Source organism: Lissotriton helveticus, chromosome 9 (assembly GCF_964261635.1).
Source record: "Lissotriton helveticus chromosome 9, aLisHel1.1, whole genome shotgun sequence".
In the NCBI taxonomy this organism is placed as follows: Eukaryota; Metazoa; Chordata; class Amphibia; order Caudata; family Salamandridae; genus Lissotriton; species Lissotriton helveticus.
The window spans coordinates 208537047-208557863 of record NC_136070.1 but is presented as its reverse complement, the minus strand read 5'-3'; the positions used below and the strand labels follow the sequence as shown (position 1 = coordinate 208557863).

Genomic DNA, 20817 nt, shown 5'->3' with positions numbered 1-20817 from the left:
GAGAATTGCAGAGAGAGGCAAAAAAGGTGCAGAAAAAGCAAGAGTGGTAAAGTAAAAAGTAAGAAGGGGGCAGAAAGGAACAAGAGAGATGCAGAAAGAGGTAGGAGGGATGCAAAAAAGAGGCATGAGTGGTGTACACAATTGCAAGAAAGGAGTAGAAGGAAGCAAGAGCAGTGCAGAAACAACCAAGAGAGATACAGGAAAAGGCAAATGGGTACAGAAATAGGCAATAGGGGTGGAGGAAAAGGTAAGAAGGATACGGAAAGAAGCAAGAGAGGTACAGAAAGAGGAAACAGGGGTATAGAGGAGGCAAGCGGGATACAGAAAGTTACAAGAGAGGTACAGAAAGAGGCAGGAGAGATGTACAAAGAGGGAACAAGGGTGTAGAAAGAGCAAGAGGGGTGCAGAAAGAAGCAAGAGAGGAGCAGAAAGAAGCAAGAGAAGTACTTAATGAAGCAACGGGTGGGCAGAAAGAGGCAAGAGGGGTGAAGAAAGGCAAGAAGAGTGCAGAAATAGGCAACAGGGGTGCAGACAGATGCAAGCGATGTACAGAAAGAGGGAAGAGGGGTGCACAAAATTAGAAGGGAGGTGCAGAAAGAGGCAAGAGCAGTGCAGAAACAGCCAACAGAGGTGCATTAAGAGGCAAAATGGGTGTAGAAAGAAGTAGGAGAAGTGCAGATAGAAGCAAAAGAGGTGCAGAAAGAGACAGGAGGGAATGCAGAAAGATGCAAGGGCAGCACAGAAAGAACCAAGAGATGTGCAGGAAAAGGGAAGAAAGATGCAGAAAAAAGCAAGACGGTGCAGAAAGAAGCAGGAGAGTTGCAGAAAGAGGCAAGAGGGGTGCAGAAAGAGACAACAGAGATGCAGAAAGAAGCAAGAGAGGTGCAGAAAGAAGCACGAAAAGTGCAGAAAGTAGCAACAGTAGTGCATACAGAGGTAGGAAAAAGTACTGCAGAAAGAGGCAAGAGGAGTTTAGAAAGAAGCAAAGGAAGTACAGAAAGAAGCAAGAGAAGTGCAGGAAGACGCAATAAGGATACAGAAAGAGGTTAGAGGGGTACAGAAAGAGGTAAGAGAAGTGCAGAAAGAGGCAACAGAAATACACAACTAGGGAGGATAACTGAAAAAAGAGGCAACGGAGTTGCAGAAACAGGTAAAGAGGTGGAGAAATAGGGAACAGGGATGCAGACAGAAGTGCAGAAAGTGTAAAGAGGGGTGAGAAAAGAGGCAAGATGAAGGAATTTGCAAGAAAGGTAAAAAAATAAACAAGAGCAGAGCAGGAAGAACCAATAGAGGTGCAGAAAGAGGAGAGGGGGCGCAAAAAGAGCTAAAAGAAGTGCAGAAAGAAGCACCAGAGGTGATGGAGGCAAGAGAACTGCAGAAAGAGGTAAGAGATAAATAAACATACAAAAGAGGTGCAGAAAGAAGGAACAGGGGTGCATACAGAGGCAAGACATGTACAGAAAGAGGGAAGAGAAGTGTAGAAAGTGGCAAGAGGGGTGTTGAAATGTACAAGGGAGATGCAGAAAGAAGCAACAGAGGTGCAGAAAGAGGCACATGAACTGCAGAAAGAGGCAACAGAGGTGCAAAAAGGGGCCAGACAGGTGCAGGAAAAGGGAAGAAGGGTGCAGAAAGATGCAAGAGAGGTACATAAAGAGGTAAGAGGGGTTCAGAAAGAGGCAAGAGGGGTGCAGAAATTTACAAGAGAGGTACAGAAAGAAGCAAGAACAGTGTAGAAAGAACCAACAGAGGTGCAGAAAGAGGCAGGATGGGTGCAGAAAGAGGCAAGTGAAAGGCAGAAAGAGGCAAGAGAGGTGCAGAAAGAGGCAAGAGGGGTGTAGAAAAAAGACAAGCGAGGTGCAGAAAAAGGCAAGAGAGATTTAAAAAGAGGGAAGAAGGGTGCAGAAATAGGCATGAGGAGTGCATAAAGAAGCGTGAGGTGCAGAAAGAAGAAAGACAAGTACAGAATGAAGCAACAGGTAGGCAGAAGGAGGAAAAGGGGTGCAGAAAGAGGCAGGAGGGGTACAGAAAGAGGCAACTGAGGTGCAGAAAGAAGCAAGAGAACTGCAGAAAGAGGCAAGAGAGTTGCAGAAACAGGCAAAAGAGGTGCAGGAAGAGGTCACAGGGGTGCAGACAAACGTAAGAGAAGTGCAGAAAGAGGCAAGAGGGGTGCAGAAAGTAACCAGAGAAGTGCAGAAAGAAGCAACAGTGGTGTAGAAAGAGGCAAGAGAACTTCAGAAAGAGGCAAGAATATTAGCCAAAGTAGGCAAAATAGATACAGATATTTTCAAGAGAGATGCAGAAATAAGCACGAGCAGTGCAGAAAGAACCAACAGAGGTGCATAAAGAGGCAAGAGAAGTACAGAAAGAAGCAAAAGAGGTGCAGAAAGAGGTACGAGAACTACAAAAAGAAGCAAGAGAGGTGCACAAAGAGGTAAGAGAGGTACAAAAAGAGCTAAGAAGGTTGCAGAGAGAGGCAAGAAAGGTGCAGAAATAATCAAGAGAGGTGCAGAAAAAAGCAAGAGAGGTGCCAAAAGACCCAAGGGAGGTGCAGAAAGAGGCAAGAGGGGTGTATAAAGAGGAAAGAGAAGTGCAGAAAGATGCAACAGAAGTGCAAAAAGAAGCAAACGAGGTGCAGAAAGAGGCAAGAGAACTACAGAAAGACGCAAGAGAGGTGAACAAAGAGGAAAGAGAAGAGCACAAAGAGGGCAGAAGGGTACAGAAAGAGGCAAGAACGGTGCAGACATAGGCAAGAGAAGTATAGAAACAAATGAGAGGTGCAGAAACAGGCAAGAGGGATGCAGAAACCGTGAACAGGGATGCAGAAAGAGGCAAGAATGGTACAGAAAGAGGGGCGAGGTATGCAGAAAGAGGCAAGAGGGGTGAACAAAGAAACAAGTGATGTACAGAAAGAGGCAAGTGAGGTTCAGAAACTGGCAAAAGGGGTGCACAAAGGAACAAAAAAAGTGCAGAAAGAAGCAACAGAGGTGCGGAAGGAGGCAAGAGAACTGCGGAAAGGGGCAAAAGAAGCGCAGAAAGAAGCAACAGAAGTGCAGAAGAAGGCAAGAGAGATTTACAAAGAAGAAAGAGGGTGCAGAAATAGGCATTAGGGCTACACAAAGAAGCAAGAGTTGCAGAAAGAAGCAAGAGAAGTGCAGAATGAAGCAACAGGTAGACAGAAAGAGGCAAGAGGTTTGAAGAAAGAGGCAGGAGAGGAGCAGAAAGAGGCAGGAGGTGAGCAGAAAGAGGCAACAAAGGTACAGAAAGACTCAAGAGAATTTCAGAAAGAGGCAAGAGAGTTGAAGAAATAAGCAAAAGAGGTGCAGGAAGAGGTAACGATACAAAAGGGGGTGGTGGTGATGGACGGAGCATCTGAATCAATCAAACACTCACACCCAGTCAAAAGATCTGGGTTTAATCCATTACCGTTCTTTAGCCCACTCTGCCACCCCAGTTCAGACATGGCTATATGCAAATCAGTCTGACCCTGTGCCTCATGGGAACAGTCCAGCCCGAACTGCTAAGCCATGTCTTCCCTGGACCGGAAACAAGCTTCCGAGGACCGGTTTCTGGCATTCCAGCCGTCTTCAGCCCGGCTTGCTTGAATCCAGTGGCAAAGTGAGCAAGGGACTCACGTCTGAGCATACCCTGCCACACTTATGGCGGCCAAAAGCGGTACAAAAGGGGGTGGTGATGGATGGAGCATCTGAATCAATCAAACACTCACACCCAGTCAAAAGATCTGGGTTTAATCCATCACTGTTCTTTAGCCCACTCTGCCACCCCAGTTCAGACATGGCTATATGCAAATCAGTCTGACCCTGTGCCTCATGGGAACAGTCCAGCCTGAACTGCTAAGCCATGTCTTCCCTGGACTGGAAACAAGCTTCCGAGGACCGGTTTCTGGCATTCCAGCCGTCTTCAGCCCGGCTTGCTTGAATCCAGTGGCAAAGTGAGCAAGGGACTCACGTCTGAGCATACCCTGCCACACTTATGGTGGCCAAAAGCGGTACAAAAGGGGGTGGTGATGGACGGAGCATCTGAATCAATCAAACACTCACACCCAGTCAAAAGATCTGGGTTTAATCCATCACCGTTCTTTAGCCCACTTTGCCACCCCAGTTCAGACAGAGTTACAGTCAGACGTAAGTGAAGTGCAGAAAGAGGCAAGAGGGGTGCAGAAAGTAACAAGAGAAGTGCAGAAAGAAAGAACAGAGGTGCAGAAAGAGGCACGAGAACTTCAGAAAGAGGCAAGAGTGTTGCCACAACAGGCACAAGAGGTACAGAAATGTTCAAGAGAGGTGCAGAATGAAGCACGAGCAGTGCCGGAAGAACCAACAGAGGTGCATAAAGAGGCAAGAGCGATGCAGAAAGAGACAACAGAAGTGCAGAAAGAAGCAAAAGAAGTGCAGAAAGAGGCATGAAAACTACACAAAGAGAGAAGAAGGGTGCAGAGAGAGGCAAGAGCTGTGCAGAAAGAATCAAGGGAGGTGCAAAAAAAGCAATAGAAGTGCAGAAAGACCCAACGGAGGTGCAGAAAGACAGAAGAGGAAAGAGAAGTGCAGAAAGAGGTAATAGAAGTGCAAAAAGAAGCACATGAGGTATGGAAAGTAGCAAGAGAACTGCAGAAAAATGCAAGAGAGGTGAACAAAGAGGCAGGAGAGGTGCACAAAGAGGGAAGCAGGGTACAGAAAAAGGTGAGAGTGGTGCAGAAATAAGTAAGAGAGGTGCAAAAAAGTAGCAAGTGGGGTGCAGAAATAGGCAAGAGAAGTGTAGAAATAAATGAGAGGTGCAGAAACAGGCTAGAGAATTGCAGAAATAGGCAACAGAGGTGCAGAAACAGGGAAGAGGTGTGCAGAAAGAGGCAAGAGGTGTTCAGAAAGGAGCAAAAGAAGTGCAGAAAGAAGCAACAGAGGTGCGGAAGGAGGCACGAGAACTGCAGAAAGGAGCAAAAGAAGTGCAGAAAGAAGCAACAGAGGTGCAGAAGGAGGCAAAAGAAGTGCAGAAGGAAGCAACAGAGTCACAGAAAGAGGCAAGAGAACTGCAGAAAGAAGTAAGAGAGGTAAAGAAAGAGGCAAGAGAGGTGCAGAAAGAGGCATGAAAAGTGCAGAAAGAGGCACGAGAGGTACAGAAACAGGCAACAGAGATAAAAAAAAAATAAGAGAGCTGCAGATAGAAGCAAATGAGGTTCTGAACCAGACAAGAGAAGTGCAGAAAGAGGCAGGAAAAGTACACAAAGAGGCAAGAAGGGTGCACAAAGAAGGATGAAGGGTGCAGAAATAGGCAAGAGGGGTGCAGAAAGAAGAAAGAGAGGTGTGGAAACAGGCAAAAGAGGTAAAGAAAGAGGGAACAGGGTTGCAGGCAGAGGCAAAAGAAGTGCAGAAAGAGGGAAGAGGGATACAGAAAGAGGCAAGAGGGGTTCAGACATTTTCAAGAGATGTGCAGAAAGAAGTAAGAGCAGTGCGGAAAGAACCAGCAGAGGTGCAGGAAAAGGCAAGAGGGTTGCAGAAAGAGGCAACAGAAGTGCAGAAAGAAGCAAAAGAGGTGCAGAAAGAGGCAGGATAACTACAGAAAGATTCAAGAGAGGTGCATAAAGGGGCTAGCGATTTTACGATACACCCACCTGCACTCCAATTGTTCCCTCTTTGATGCTGACTGGACCCAAATCCCTCCTGAACCTACCAGGCCGACAAGGAATGCCACACTTGTCGTTCTGAAAGCTCCTAGGGGGAAGGGGGAATTGGGATTGAGAGATAGGAGAAAATAATTTTTCGTCTTGGGTGCTAATCCCGTCTCTTTCACCGAAATTCTTGGTGTGTCTCTCTGGGAGATGTCTCTGGTGGTAGTTAAAAACATAAATGCTTGATCTGCAAGGGAGAGGGAACCTTAAGTAAATAAGAACTTTAAAACACTCTATATACAAATTCTGCAAATATTCTTAACAGCTGCCTACCAGGTTCCTGCACAAATCTCTGGCTTGTGACTTTCGATTTAACTGTTTTCTTTTCCAGGTATTCTTATGTCAAGGTTATGTAATATGTGTTAACAAGAGAACAACTGCTTATTCTCCCCTTGTAATCAAAATATCCATCATACAATAAACATTATAACGTATCTGTAATTATACCTCAAGTTTTCTTGTTAAGAACCTCTTAAGTTTCGGGAACTAAAAGAAAAAACACAAAAAAAATACAGGCAAAAGTCCAATTCAATGCCCTCAAGACTTTTTGTCCTCATTAAACAGAACATTATTAAGTTCTTGCACTTTTCACATAAAGTCCATTTGAGTCCTTAAGATCTCCTTTCACTGGAGTCACATTTATGGAAAAAAGCCTTATTGCATCACATTTTGATGCAAGTAAACGTTCCTCATGTCAGAGTGTTTTAAAAAGATTTATAAAGTCTTCCCGCGTTTATATTCAAAATTGAGTATTACCAAACTTGACCTTTCTTTCTGTAACGTTCATTTCTTTTCTTCAATCAGGAGCAAAATGGAAGAACACCGGAACAAGAATCGTTCAGGAGCGCTTCAGGATGGAGAGCTGAGAGAAAGGAGATGGGCAACATAGGAGCGCTTTAGGGAGGAGAGCCGAGGCAAAGAAGATGGGGAACACAGGAGCACTTCAAAAATCCTCTACAGCTTGTCTGGAGAACAGGGTCAGTACTGAAGCCAGGTGAGTGCTATGCTAATAAAAAGCGAAGTGCGAGTGCTGGGAAGAGTGAGGTTTCAATAGTTATGCGCTTGACTCATTTGCAAGTATTCATGTGTGCCAGAAGGAACAGTTTCCACATGAGCACAATAAAACAGTTTACAGGTGTGCACGTTACTGTGATGCAAGCAGAAGGTTCTTTGAGCACTTAGTAACATCTGCTAATTATTCCATCAAGGAGACGAACTGCAATGGCAAACTACATTGAGTTCCACACTAAGCAACAATATACAATGCAACAATGGTTGCATAGCCATAACAAGCTTAGTAGTAATATTCAGTGAAACAATTCAAGAGTATAACATATTGCTGAGGAATAAAAGAGCTTTAACATTAATAGGAATTGAAATAACATGAATTTGAATAACAAACAGTGCCCAAACATCCTCAAACCTCAGGATGTAGCTGCTGAGCTCAGTCCACCCATAACAAGGGAGGTGCGCAAAGAGGGAAGAAGGGTGCAGAAAGAGGCAGGAGGGGAGCAGAAAGAAGCAGGAGAAGTGAATAAAGGAGCAACAGAGGTGCAGAAAGTAGCAAAAGGGGTGTAGAAATAGGCAAAAGGAGTACAGAAACAAATAAGAAAGGTACAGAAACAGGTAAAAAAAGTGCAGGAAGAGGCAGCAGAGGTGCAGAAACAGACAGTAGAAATGCATAAATGGGCAAAAGAAATACAGAAAGATGCAACTGAGGTACAGAAGGAGGCAAGAGAACTGCAGAAAGAGCAAAGAGAGTTGCAGAAACTGGCAAGAGACCTCCAAAAAGAGGGAAGAGGGGTACAGAAAGAGGCAAGAAGAGTAAACAAAAAAGCAGACAAATTGGGGGAAAAGCAAGATAAGTGTAGAAAGAACAATAGAGGTGCAGAAAAAGGTACGAGAAGTGCAGAAGGAAGCAACAGAGGTGCATAAAGAGGCAAAAGTATTGCAGAAAGAGTTAAGAGAGGTACAGAGAGAGGTGCAGAAAGAGGGAAGAGTGATGCTGAAAGAGGCAAGAGAGGTACAGAAACAGGCAACAGAGGTACATAAAGAAGAGTGTAGAAAAAGTGAAGTGGGGTCCAGAAAGAAGCAAGAGAGGTACAGAAAGAAGGAAGAGAAGTACAGAAAGATGCAACAGCGGTGCAGTAAGAGGCAAAAGGGGTACTGAAAAAAAGAGAGGTGCAGAAAGAAGCAAGGGAAGTGTAGAAAGAAGCAAGTAAGATGCTGAAACAGCCAAGATAAGTGAAGAAAGATGCAAGAGAGGTGCAGAAAGAGGCAAAAGGTTCAGAAAGAGGGTAAAGGGGTTCAAAAAGAGGCAAGAAGGGTGCAGAAAGATGCAAGAGAGGTGCAGAAAGATGCTAGAGAGGTCTAGAAGATAGAAGTAAGAGAGGTGCAGAATGAAGCACGAGAGGTACAAAAAGAATGGATTTGCAGAAAGAGGTATGAGAAGTGCAGATAGAGGAAGAAAGATGCAGAAAGAAGCAAGAGAAATGCCGAAAGAGAGGCACAGAAAGAAGCAAGAGTGGTTTGAGCACCATTAGTACAAATTTAAAACCCATATTTAGCAATAAGTAACAGTTGACCATTCCAACTTTGCAAAGGGCCTTCGATCGTGCTTTAAGGCTTGTTGCCACATTTTTGGTAAAGTTTAAGCTGTTTGATCTAGAAACAAGGTTTTTTGGTTCAAATCTGTAGAATTGCAGCAATTATGGTTTATGCGGCAAATGCAGAAAATTTATAATAAAGCAAAAACCTTTCCGGCCAAACAGTTGCTTTATTCTAGTGGCCCCACTCACACCTCTGACGAGGTCCAGAAGTGCTCCTTAGTGGTTCCTTTTTCTTTTGTGTCTCATTGAGTTTATAGTTTAGGTTCTATGGAAATGAGGAAGACTAAACCTGACGGTTACCACTCCACAACACAGACTACCATACCCAATAATTAGTCTACATACTTCATATACACTAAATACTACATATTTTCTATCCATATAATTTCACTGCACAACATTCCACATAATTCCACTACACACAATGTACATCCACTCCACTCCAAAAGACCTTAATTAAAAATGTTTACATTTACAATGCTAATAGCCCTAACTTTCGCAAATGCGAGACCTATTACATTGTAAATGCTTCTTTAAATAGTAGTAGCATTTGAGAGAGGTGGAGAAAATGGGGTAGGCCTTCGACTAGCGCTCAGGAAATCCATTGCTTCCGACTTACAGGATAGACCAAGGGGCTTCTTGGCTCCCAAAGTCCCTAAGTAAAGTGGACTTCATCCCTCAACCAGTAGTTTACCAGGCGGCATGTTTGCAGAGTGTTGGAGATAGGGGGGCGTTGCCTCTGAAGACATCTTAGCAATCCCCCTGTCTGGGACTTACTGGAGGTAACAGGAGGGTAGTTGACCCCCAAGGACCTCATTGGGGCCAACTACCCCTCCTATTACCTCCAGTAAGTCCCACACCACAGGATTGGTAGGTTCTCATTGCAGGCCACACATCATTTGCTCACCACTCTGCAAAAGTGCTCCCTGGCATGCTCTTGGATGGGGATTGAGGTCCCCTTCGCTGCTGGCTGTCCTTAGGGCTAACTAGCCTACCTGTTGCATCCAGAAAGCCCCACACAATGGGATTGCAGAGAGGTGGATAAAGGTCAAGCCCCCTTTCTCCACCACTCTGCAAACACACCTCCTGGTGCGCTTTTGGTTAGGGGATGAAGTCCCCTTGCATCCTGAGGGTCCCTCGGGGCCAACTAGCCCTCCTGTTACCTCCAGTAAGGCCGACACAGCTGGATCGCTGAGAGTTATCAGAGCCTACACCCCCTTTTTACACCACTCTGCAAACACACCTCGTAGCACACTGCTGCTCTGGGGATGAAGTCTACTTTAGTCCTGAAGTCCTCAGGACACAAGGGGACCTCATCGTCCCACCAGCAGTGTGCCAAGAGGCTTGTTTGCAGAGTGTAAAAAGGGCCCTTGCCTTGGACCACCTCTCAGCAATCCCACTCTGTGGGACTTACTGGGGGTACCTGGTGGGCTAGATGGCCCCAGGGACCCTCAGGATTCAAGGTGACGTTTTATCCCAACTTAGGACGCGCCAAACACACAACACATACTAATGTTGTGGTGTTGTCTAATTATAGTGTGTTTAAATTAAAAAACAATTACATAGAATTGAAATTAAAAAAATGTCAGCATCACATTTTAATTTTAAACATGTACCTGTTCCTCTGGTGAGCCATACAGCTGATTGTACAGGGACAGCACCTCCATAGCCAGCAACTCCAGGTCTGCTGGCAAGAGGTTTGGTTTCCTTGCATTGTGGCTCCCTGGGATCTGAAGGAACAGCAAAAGATGAGGAGGTGTTGTTGGCTGCAGTGTTAGGAGGCAAGTAAGATTTTTCTAAACACTGTGTACATTTACGAGGCCTGCTAGATCATCAATGGTGCCTAGCACATCTTTTGGTTATTGTACATTGCTTTCACACATGTTAGCCTATGGCTGTGTCCGTGGTGGAGTTTCCCACCCATCACGCAGATTTCTTCTACAACTTCCGTCTAATTGCAAAATGTCCTGTAGGCGAGGTCAGCTGTCTGCCATTTTAGACAGCACTCAAAATGATGCCTTCTTTGTTTATATATACAAAATGCTAATGTTAGTCATTTGTTGTGACGATAAAGTGTCATGTAGTGAGTTACTGTGGTTAAATGCAATTTTAGATGAAATACATTTACAAAAATAAGGTGTAAATAATACAATTGAAATATATTATTTACACATTCTCCCCCAAAAAATTACACATGTACAAAATGTCATTTTTTATTACATTCCAACAACAATAAAAATGTTGTGTCATTTTATTTTTCAAAAACGTATTTATTTTTTACAATTAATTAAATGTGTGTTTTATTACCAATTTTTTTTTGCAGAAATTGTAAACAAATATTATATTTTTATATGCAGACATATGAACCAAGGGGGTGTGAGGGGACTACAGCCTCAAGTTCGGAGACTATTCCTAGACCTTACAAACATGGAAGCATAAGATAGTATCAAAAGATTATATTTAAATAGGCAAACTGTTTAGGACTCATGTCTTCAGCTGGAGCCAGATCTTCTGCCTCACAATAGGACCCCCACAGCAGTGACACCAATAGTGGAATTAATGGCAGTACTCAATATATTTCGGCCACAGGATCATTCCAATACTCTGTGGCAGTATCTGGTGCAATGTGACAACCATCTTTAAGTAGTGTGCTACAAGAAGTTATTTCTTCAATGTTGAGATACATCAATTGCTTCATATACTTTCCACCAAAAGAGAATGTTTCCAATGTAAAAGGAGATGTGTATGCTTTGGGTTGCCTACCACATGTGTTTGGATCAGTTGATGGACACATATTGCCTTGATACCACCACACAACAAAGAACAAGTTTACCACATTGGAAGTCTACCACAATGAGCAAGTTATCTGCTTACCAGATTCATACATAAGCATGTGTGTGTATCTTCCAGGATCAACACATGATTCCCTTGTGCTACAGAACAGCCCGATATTCTTGCAAATGTCACAACTTGGACCTGAGAGGGTCTGGCTTTTTAGGAAGTACAATCTGTCAATACAATATTTTGTTTAAATCAAGTCTAATGAACAAAAATAATTATGTAATTTTTGCCTTTTTGGTTTAATAATTTATAGGATACTCAGCTTATCCTAACCAACCATGGTTCATAGGACAACTGAGAAATCCAACAACGTGAGGGGAAGTTGCTTCATTGAGGTCCATGGAAGCACACGTAGGCCAGTGGAGCAGGCTCTGGGGTCCTAAAGGCCAGATTTCAATGTCTGGCTAAGACTGGTGGAACTCCCCTCTGCTCACCTGATAAGGTGTGCAAAATCACAATGGCATGCTGCATATTACAAAAAATAACCCTGCAATGGAACATTCCACAGGTTGCAGAGGAAGAAGACCATGATGAGCCACTGGGTGAAAATTTTGAAATGCCAAATCAAGATGATAGTGCTGAAGAGGAAGAAACTGACTTACGTCAAAATGTAACTGACAACCTCTTGACATGAGTGTTTGTATAAATTCACATATTATTACGTTACATTAAAAATAAATGTTTTAACTAAAGAAAATAAAGGTATGTGCTAGACATTTTTGTGAAGGGGCAAGTTAAGGCCAATCTCGGCCGAAGATGTTTTTTGATCTAAGTTTGGACATAGTGACTACAGTTTCATCTTTGTTTATTTTTAGAAAACAGGGCCTCAAATTTTGCCATTTGTAATGTGTTCATTTTTTATTGTCATACAAATGTTATTTGTTGTTTGGATCTGTTTTAGGCTCCTTCACCATGTCATCTTCAATTGGACATTTCAACGTTGTGACATTTGCAGGTATATGCTGTTGTTGCAAAGTACAACAGGGACATGGGTTGATCCTTTGAAAGATACACACATGGTGGATGTATATATCTTTCACAAAGACAAACTGCACAATTATTGGATTTGCTAAGATTGTATTAGGCATGTTGTCTTCTGATTGTTACCATCAAGGCAAAATGTGCTGCCTAAATATGTCTAACCACATGTGATAATCCACCCAAAGCATACACATCACCCTTCACATAGCCCAAATACCACATGTTGTGTTAACTGTATGTAGCTGCTAATTTGTTTCATAATTGAAGGAAGAACTTCTTGTAGTACACCACAAAAGTTGGTTGTGACATTCCACCACATACAGCAAGAGTGTATCATAATGATCCTGAGGCCACAAAAGGGATTGTTGCAATTATTTACACTATTCATGTTATTGATGTGGGTTTCCTATTGTGAGGCACAAGGAACACAGACGAACAAAGGAACGCGACAAGTGCTACATGGTTCAATCCGATTACATCTCGAAAGGAAGACACAACACACTTAATAGAGGTAACATCCTACAGCTGATATCTCATATCCCCTCTCTGGAAGAAGTGAGAACTTCTGATCTGGTCTCAATCGAATTCATAGACGATAATGGAACGGGCAGAAAAAAAATGAAAGCAACTTGGGCATCTACAGCAATCTCACAGAAAATGCAAGCTGAGGCCGAAACATTTAAGAATTGGTGGATAACGATAACGCCATACACAAAGCCAAGATACCCGGAAATATTAATTCCGGTGGCAATGGCGGAGGATCAGGTTACTGCTAAAAGTCCCAGAATTCCGGTTCTCAGAGGAGCGGTGGGGATATGCGGAACAAGCAGCAACCAACATACCAGCAATACTCGACGGATTGGTGACGACAAGTCGCCACCAACTGGATAAGCAGATCTAAGATGGTTTGCTAGAACAATAAATACAATAATTGACAAACCATCCCAAACTCAAGAGAGAGTAAGCATAATCTACTACGTATATGTTCATGGAATATCAACGGTCTTGCCATCAAAATATATGACTCAGATTTTGTAGACTACATAGATCTTTTGATATTGTGGCACTACAAGAGACATGGCTAGCAGACCCCCCACATCTACAGGGATACTTGCGTTTCTTCACTGGTGCAAAAAGGACAGCCAAATACGAAAACCTCCAAGGCAGCCTAGTAACCTACGTTTCAGCCACAAGTGCCCTCATGGTCAAAGAAGTCAGACCACCTTCATTAGCGTCATTGGCATTAAACTTTCTTTTGTCACAATTAAAACCAGGAAATGTTGAAACTGATTTTACCCTGATCAACGCCTATGTCCATCCAAAAAAGAAAACAAAGGCAGCCAAAGAATTATGCAACTTCATGGAAGAGTGCATAAGGGAAAGACCAACAACAAACCTCGTGCTAGCCGGGGACTTTACCTTAACCTCATGGGAATCTCGTCAGATGATGAGATTCTAACCCAAAATTCAACTTGGGATATCCCACCACAAGAGAAGTGTCAAATATCCAAACAAACTAAACTAGGAAAACAACTATTAGAAGATCTGGAACACTTCAACATCAGAGCACTAAATGGAAGGTTTGCTGGCAACAGCCCTCCGGCCACTACATTTCACTCGACAAGAATCAGTACTATACTGGATTATACCTTTATTTCATTACCTTTTTTCAATATAAGTCCTCATTCCAGATAGGTGAAAAAACAGACAGTGACCACTGCCCCCAAGAAATTGTCCTGAAAATTGTGAAGCCCAAATTTGAGCTACCCGCAGCATCAAAAGAGTCGGTCTATACCATTAACCTTAAAAAAATCAAATACTCTGCAGCAACTGATGAAACCATAATAGAAAGGGCAAAACAACACTATTGGGCCCGTACTGGACCTAGCGAAAAAATTAAAATGGGAAGCCAATAGATCTTTGGAGGATAATATGTGGGCAAGACTACACTCTGACACCAAACGGTGCGATGGGGCAAAATTTTGGAAAACCTTAAGCTCCTTCATAAGACCGACGCATGACGGAGTCTCTTCTAACATCACAGAAGAAGTATTGGCAAGCTATCTTGAAAATCATTTTAATCAGGTCATGGATAACAACTTGGGGTCAAAACCCAATAGTGTGATGGACAATTTCATCGAATATAAAGCACACCCACCCCAAAAGCGCACCACCACCGAAGATGGTTTGAATCCAATTTCTAATGACGAACCGACAAGTTTACAAAGCATCATCAAGTGCCAAATCAAGACAGGAAGAAGAGTGGGAGCCCCAGGACCGAATGGATTTCCGCCCATTTTTTACAAGTAAGATGTGAACGGTTGGGCAGCAGCACTCAAACCCCTTTTTTTGGAAATCAGATATTTTAACACCCTGCCAGGCTCCTGGAAGGGCTCTATCATCTCTCCGACTTTTAAGGCAGTGGATAAGTCTCTCCCACAAAATTACCGATTAGTGGCCCTAATCGACAATGAGGCAAAGTATTTTTCAGGTATACTTTTGGAGGAATTGCAGGCATGGGCCACAGAGAAATCCTTAATTCCAGGCAACCAGACAGGCTTCGCCAAATCAGTTGGGACTACGACCAATATCCTAACTATGGGCATTTTAATAGACAAGGCTGAATCAAACAAAATGCCCATACACTTCTGTTTTATAGACTACAAGATTGCCTTTGATCACATAAATCGGAATATTTTATGGTCAAAACTGAATGATTGGGGGATACCGAGACCTCTGCTAGACTTGCTGATTAACCTTCATACAGAGACCTGGGTTCAGATAAAATTGGGGGATGGATCACCACTGTCAAGGCGCATACCAACCCATAAGTGGAGAAGTGTGGCTCACTGGTTAGAGGAGGCAGACCTGGAAGCAGAGGTCAGCCCGGGACCAGGGTTCAATTCCCGGCTCGGTGGGGTCTTGAGTCCTAAAATGTCCATGGACTCGACAATTCTCGCTCCGGTGCCTACTTGATTCACGGGTTCACACTCTGCGACTCTGGGCAATAGCTTGCTTAATCTCCACAACGGCCCCTCCCGGCGGGATGCCTGGTGTTCACCTTGTGGATACCCTGCTGGGATTATCTCACAGGAGAAAACCAGGACGGGTTCCCTAAGCAAGCGCTTAGAAACCGCTTGGTGATTTGCGCTATATAAATTCCTGTACATTTACATTTACATAAAGGTCTCAAACAGGGCTGCGTCCTGGCTCCACCACTATTTAATCTGTTTTTAGGAGATCTTATACCAATCCTAAACAGTTGCAACTCTCATGCCCTCAAGCTGGGAGGGCTCAAACTACTGTGTCTTCTCTACGCAGACGACATAGTCCTAATAAGCCACACAAATTTAGGGCTACATCACCTTGTGAATACAACACATTGCTATTCTGAAGCAAACGCACTGACTATAAACTTGGAGAAAACGCAGACAATGACTATTAGCAAGAACAAGAAAAAATCGACGTCATGGTACTGGAACAATGTACGAATTGATGACGTTTCAGTGTACAAATATCTAGGAGTAAAGATTGATAACAGCGGACAGTTTACTGTACAGAAAACGTGCATCAGAGGTAAAGGGCTTGCTCTGTCAATCTCTCTAAAAACACTAAACAGCAAACTCTCTGGGCACTCCCTTCTACCTCTGAGACAAGTAATTCATGCTAAACTCCTGCCAACATTCACCTATGGGAGTGAGGTACAGAGAGGCAGAGACGCAAAGACCCTCGATAATACAATTATAGCTGCATACAGAATTATTTTTAGCCTGCCCAAACCAACCTCCCCAGCACAAATTAGGCTTGAGTTTGGCGTCCAACAATAGCTCCTGGCAAGACAGGGGGCCTACATAACCATCTGGGACAAAGTAAGGAAATTTAAACAAGGAACGCTAAATGAGTATCTATGGACGGAGCTGGAGTAACACCCTTCCTCACCAGCTGCTAAGTATCTTAAAAGTAGCCTGGCAAATACGGGTTTAAAGCGGCTTTGGGACACCTCAACAAACCATTCAACGCTCAAAAACCTGGTCAAGAAAACAATTAAACATCTCTCGTGGGTTGAAGATATGGCAGCTCTTTCAAAAAGATCACATGGCTGGATGACCCTGAACTCTTACTCAACACAAGCAGTGCAGAGTTACTTTGGTTTGGGTTACGCTAAAACTGCCAAAGTGAGGTTTTTAAGGTATAGGTTGGGCCTGCTACCCTGCATCCGACACTTTCCACACTGGCTAAAAGACAAAGTAGGCTCCCTTTGCCGGCTATATGGTTTAGTCCCAGATGATATGCTGCACTTGTTAAGCTCTTGTGACAAACTGTTGGATGAACGAAAACATCTGCTGAAACATCACTTCAACCAATGAGGGATACGATCACGAAGGAAAGTAGTTCTTGCCTGCTTTGCATCTCAGGACCCACAGTTGAACTGTAGCTTTATGAAATTCATGAAGGCAGTGGAAAAGAAAATGCCAAAACCTGATCCCTAAATGCCTTTAGACAGCACTATAAAATAAAACTGTACCTATGCCTTTAGACAGCACTATAAAACAAAACTGTACCTATCGCCAAGATCAATCTAACAGGATGCAGGAAGGCACTGGAAAAGACAATGCCATAATTTGAACCCCAAATGTTTTTAGATAATATTATAAAATTAAACTGTACATATTTTGAAGCCAATTTAATAGGATGCATCTTTGCGATTTTAAAACGAATTGTGAAACTGTGATCATGATACGCTGGTTTTATCAAACATGCAGATTTATTTTTATTATTGTTTTTGTACTGCAATGGTTTTAACTAACTATGCAAAAAAAATATTCTACTCTATTCTATTCTATTGTGAGGCAGAAAATCAGGCTCCAGCTAAAGATATTCATCAATACGAGTTTGCCTTTATAATCTGATGTTTGTGAATATCTCCCATTCTTCCAAGGTGACTAGGTCTGGAACTGTAATCGAAAAAAATGGCAAGATCTTTGTTGACTATGCATGGGTTATAATATATTAGGGAAATATGAGAAACATTTTATTTCTATAAAAAAATATATCAGTTTGTGATTTGTGTTTTTTCTTTATTTTAACTACTTTAAAAAACTATTGAAAACATTTCCTAAATGGAATTTAATTATGATTTGACAAACTATTTTTATTTAACAATTAACATTTTAGAATGGAACACAAAAATATGAACAAATTGAGGTACGAAATACAACACCAGTCTTTGTTGTTTTTTCAATGAACAAAAGCAAATGAAACAAACCAGGATGTTAACATAAAAACATACAAATACCATGATACGTAAATCAAGGTGAATGAAACTAATATTGAAGAACCATAATTGTTTGTAATCCATTGTCTAAAATACAACTTGCATGAAAAAAAGTAAATGTGGCCAGAAAAATGTCCTCAGAGGGAATGATAGTCACATACTGCAGGAAATAATGTTCTGCATCTCTTGCTGATAGGGTTGAGGGGTCTTGTCATGCTCTTCTTCTAGTGTGGTTGTCCTGCCTCTCCTGAGGGGGACTGATGGACCCACAGTTGCTGGGACATAGGTTGGTGCAGGTGTTTCCACTAGTGGCAGGGCCTTCCTTTCTGTGGCTGCGGCAGATGTAGTAGACCCAGATGTTGTTGGATCACAGAAAGTGGAAGATGCTGCTCGAAAGCCCGGCACATATGGGTAAAAATATCATGCCCCAGTCATGGAGCCACAATTTGAGTTAGCAAATTCCATCTGAGCATTGTGCTCCCTCTGCAACTGCTTCATCTCCTGGAGCTCTGTACGTGCCTGGCTCATGTTGTCTTGGGACTGGATGAGGGCTCCCAAGACTTGGTCAATGGTGATCTGGGTGACAATAGACCCTGTGGCTTCAATTTTCTGTCACACAGTCCCTCTCACGAACCCCACCCCCACTACCCTGTAGTGTAGTTTCTATATTCCCAATAGGCTCTGTGCAATGGAATAATATATCCTATAGATGTGACGTAGGACTTATGTCTACTAGGTCTCTATCGAATATATTAGACTTAATTGTGAGTGCCAGCTAGCTCAGAAGTCACTAGAAACTTTCTCAAATTCACAAGAAGGGATTAGTTTCTGACAACAACATACACATGACAACTTTGTTTCCCCAAGATAAAACTGATCTTCAGAGTCGTGGAAACAATAGATAGATATTTTACTCAGTCATTCGTGTATGCTTCATTTCACCAGAGGTGCAGAGAAATAGAGAGACAGGCGTTTTCAATAAAAATATTTTATTGAACAGTCTTCTTTCTCATGCAAAAGAAATTAACTGCTACAATCATAAGACTGGCTGTACAGCAAGAAGAGTATTATAAAATAATAATGTAAAAGCATGGTATGGTTTCTAAGCCATAAAATACATACATAAATAAATAAAGACTAAAAGTACTCAACTGGTGCTTCTAAAATACGCCTACCCCGATGTACCTAACCTAAGTCTAGTATGAGGGAAGAAGTAAGTGTGGTGTAGCATAAGTTTAGTATTCTTTTGCCAAGAATCTATCCAAGATTTCTCCTAGGGTCTAATCAGCTCCGTACCTTGGTTTAGAATGAAGGAGGTCTGGTATCTCTCTATCTCAGGGCTCGATTTCCCAACACCCCGCAATCAGCTATCAGCTTTCCCAAACATAAAACAAGAATGAGCCAAAGTAGGAGAACAAGTACACCGAACACAATCCAAAATTCAGCCCATGGTGATACCAGATATATATTTACAAGCTGGAGAAAAAGTTCTGTTACTTGAAAGTTTAATTTGCTGGTGTTGTTTTGGGATCTCTGGCATCCTCAGAAAAAGTATCAAAGTTGACAAAATAGCCAGAGGCAGTTCTGTCAATTGTTGGTTTTGCATCCGGATCATTTGAAATCGCTGGAGCTGCTTGTTCCTTTGACATATTAGTATAGTCAGGTGCTACATCATTGTAGAGGGAGTTTCTTGACGAACTGTTATTTGGGTGTCAAGAGGCACAAGTTCCATGGCTATATTGCAAAGTCCTTTTCTCACTGCAGATTCTTCAAAGGAGATGAGTCTCTCAGTTTGAACCTCTTGGATAGTAGTGAGATTTGGTCGTCTGCTACATCTTTGGAGTCCACTGGGCCTACTACTTATTATCGGCCACATGGTGTGGTTTTACCAGGTCAATTGATACAAACCGGTTCTCCTTTCTTCCAGCAAGGGGCGGCAGTAACACTTTTCTTGATCCAAGGATTGCCAAGACAGGCACTCATTTTCTGGAAGAAGGCCCAAATTCCTTCTTATCCGCTATCTTCTCTCTGACCAGATCCCCAATCTTTGGAATCCAGACAGGTCTTACTGGGACAGCTGATTTTTCTTCAGTGGTCGTTAGCTTCTGTATGGTGTTGCTTGGATTTCTTCTTGTTTCAGTTAAGTCCTGCAAAACAGCCAAACGGTCTTTGATCTCAAAGGGTTTGTGTTCTACCACTGAAGTATGATGATTGACCTCTTCAACCATCATTCTAGTACCAAAAAGGATTTCATATGGAGTGATTTCACCCAGAGAATTTCTTGGCAGATTGTTAAGACTACGTTGGACACTTATTAGATGTTTGACCCACCCCTCACCCAAGCCTAATACCCTAGCTGTTATAGAATACTTTATGTCACGTTTTTTTCTTTCCAAAACCGAATTTCCCTCAGGATGGAATGGACTAGAGTACTGCAATGCAACGCCCAAGCTGGCTATGGCCTCCTTGTAAGCTCTAGAGATAAACGCAGGACCCTGGTCAGAATGTAGCATGACGATTGCGTATATGCCGATGAAGACTCGCAAATCTTTTATAACAGTTTGGGCGTCAGCCGAGCGCTGAGGCCACATCCAAATGAATCTTGAGCGGAAATCCACTCCAAACATGATATATTTATAGTTACCATCCCTTTGTAAGGGACCACAGTGGTCCAAGTAAACACATGCTAAAGGATTATCTGAAATTAGAAGGGGCGTCTGCGCCGGGCATTTCTCAGTTGAAACTTTCAGTTTCTGGCAGATTTCACATTCCAAAACATAATTTCGGCTCTGTTTCCTCATGCGCGGCCATCAGTATCTTTGCTTTAATATTGACACTGTGGCGGAAACACCTGCGTGTGCAGAAGCCAGTCCTTCATGTGCTGCTAAAATTAGTCCTAATCTGTGTTCCATGTTTGGAATTACTCTATCCCTCACTCCAGGGATTCGAGCAAAAGTAACAATATTAGCATTAAGTATGGGCAAATTTTGCGAATCAGTGGTCCGCGAATTCGTGCGAAATCGCAAAAATCTGTGAATTCACGGATTTTCCTGCAAAATCGCTGATTTTTTTGCGAATTGCACCATACTTAACTGGAATACTTTCTACTGGCTAATCAGTAAGTGCTACCTCATTGGGTAAATATATCGGGCTTTTCCTACACTACAGCTGCGTAAAGGCCCAGAAGAGTTGTCTCCAGTGACCCAGTGTGTCTGTAACTTTGCCACCACGCCCATAGGCACCGAGATCCCTCGAGTGAGCTGTCCATCACAGTGGGGGAAAGGGCAGGAAGAGGTTGCATAGCCTAGTGTGTGTGGGGCCGGGCTTCTGTGCAAGTTCACATACCTCTCTTTTATAAAGGGTCAGAGACCGATCAGAGCAGCAAATGAGGAGTAAGCAGTAAGTCCTACCTCGTTGGGTAAATGTATCGTGCT

The 20817-nt window shown here is 42.8% G+C and overlaps 1 long non-coding RNA gene across 3 annotated transcripts in view; it reads left to right on the top strand.

Moving 5' to 3' along the window:
* LOC144782690 (uncharacterized) overlaps positions 1-20817 on the top strand; it is a 1081331-nt gene that overhangs the window by 597948 nt on the left and 462566 nt on the right. For all 3 annotated transcript variants that reach the window (XR_013601205.1, XR_013601206.1, XR_013601207.1), the window contains exon 4: positions 6482-6671. This is a non-coding gene — a long non-coding RNA (uncharacterized LOC144782690). The remainder of the gene's footprint in view (positions 1-6481; positions 6672-20817) is intronic.